A 1,950-nucleotide genomic window follows, 5' to 3' on the forward strand; every position below is an offset into this window, starting at 1 on the left:
AGCGGAGCAGAGGGGGCGGGATCCCGGGAGAGCCCCGGGAGCGTCACCGGGGCTCGTGACAGGGACGGGCACCGGCCAAAAATAACCCCGAGCCCGCGCCGTGCCAGGCGGGGACAGAGGGGACAGGGACGGGACTGGCGCGGGGGGAGGGCGTGAGGAGCATTCCCAGCCCCACAAATCCTCTGGGACAGCGGGACCGAGGGTGAACCCCAAATCTGGGGGGTCCTGGGGTGTCCCAGACCCTGCAGGGCAGGTTTCCAGGAGCTGTTCCCAAAGCAGGAGCAGTGAGGGACATGGCAGGAGCTTTACACACAGCTCAGAATGGGTTCCAGCCCCCCAAACTCTCTGGGATAGCAGCACTGAGGGTGAACCCCAAATCTGGGGGTCCTGGGGGATCCTGGCCGGTCCTGGGGGGTCCTGGACCATGTGGGGCAGATTTCCAGAAATGGGAGCAATGAGGGACATGCCAGGAGCTTTACACACAGCTCAGAACTGGTCCCAGCCCCAAAATCCTTTGGGACAGCAGCACCAAGGTGTCCCAGGGTGAACCCCAACTCTGGGGGTTCCTGGGGGGCCCAGGGCAGATTCCCAGGAGCTGTTCCCAAAGCAGGAGCAGCGAGGGACATGGCAGGAGCTTTACACACAGCTTGGAACAAGTCCCAGGCCCCCAAATCCTCTGGGAGAGGGGGACCGAGGGTGAACCCCAACTCTGGGGGTCCTGGGGGGTCCTGGACCCTGCAGGGCTGGAGATTCCCAGGAGCTCTTCCCAAAGTGGACATGGCAGGAGCTTTACACACAGCTTGGAACAAGTCCCAGGCCCCCAAATCCTCTGGGAGAGGGGGACCGAGGGTGAACCCCAACTCTGGGGGTCCTGGGGGGTCCAGGGCAGATTCCCAGGAGCTGTTCCCAAAGCAGGAGCAGCGAGGGACATGCCAGGAGCTTTACACACAGCTTGGAACAGGTCCCAGCCCCTGCTCCACTTTGACCCAGCTAAACCAGTTGCTCCAGTTTAAACCAGTGCCGGGGCTGGGCCGATCCCGTCTCCCCATCCCATCGCCTGCAAGAGGCTTTTCCATCCCTGGGGTTTGGGAAGGGAGGAGCTGCGGTGGCCGGGCTGGGGACACCGCCCGTGGTGGCTCTGTGGCATCTCTGTCACCTCCAGAGAGAGCCGGTGGGGCCAGCAGGGGCCACTGCCGGGCTGGTGCCACCGTGGTGGCCGTGGTGACATCCCCGGTTGGGGTCCCCAGGCTGGTCACTGTGGTGACTCTGTGGTGACATCCCCGGTTGGGGTCTCCAGCCCATGCAGGGGTCACTGCCGGGCTGGACACCATGGTGGTCATCCCTGGTTGGGGTCTCCAGCCCAGATAGGGTGTGGAGAACCCCAAGAGGAGGATGTGGATGTGGACACCGACCCCACTCTGGTCACTCTGTCACACAGGGTCCTGTGGTCTTATATGGGCTGAGTCCCTATATGGTCCTGTCCCTGTCCCTATATGGCCCTGTCCCTATATGTCCCAAATCTCTATACGGCTCAAGTCCCTATATGGTCCCTGTCCCTATATGGTCCCTGTCCCTATATGGCCCTGTCCCTGTATGGCCCAAGTCCCTATATGGTCCCATTCTGGTCCCTATATGGTCCTGTCCCTGTCCCTTTATGGCCTGAGTCCCTACACAGTTCCTGTTCCTACATGGTCCCTGTCCCTATATGGCCCAAGTCCCTGTATGGCCCAAATCTCCCCCCAAATCTCTATATGGCCTGAGTCCCTGTATGGCCCTGTCCCAGTCCCTTTATGGCCCAAGTTCCTACACGGTCCCTGTCCCTATAAGGTCCCCATCCCTGTCCCTATATGGTCCCATCCCTGTCCCTAAATGGTCCCATCCCTGTCCCTATATGGTCCCCATCCCTGTCCCTATACGGTCCCCACCCCTGTCCCTACATGGCCCGTCCCC

At 61.6% G+C, this 1,950-nt stretch overlaps 1 protein-coding gene across 1 annotated transcript in view; it reads right to left on the reverse strand.

Moving 5' to 3' along the window:
- Nucleotides 1-1,950, reverse strand: part of S100A1 (S100 calcium binding protein A1) — a 5,652-nt gene that overhangs the window by 3,203 nt on the left and 499 nt on the right. The window lies entirely within an intron of this gene.

The sequence above is a fragment of the Geospiza fortis genome, unplaced genomic scaffold (genome assembly GCF_000277835.1).
Source record: "Geospiza fortis unplaced genomic scaffold, GeoFor_1.0 scaffold375, whole genome shotgun sequence".
Taxonomy (NCBI): domain Eukaryota; kingdom Metazoa; phylum Chordata; class Aves; order Passeriformes; family Thraupidae; genus Geospiza; species Geospiza fortis.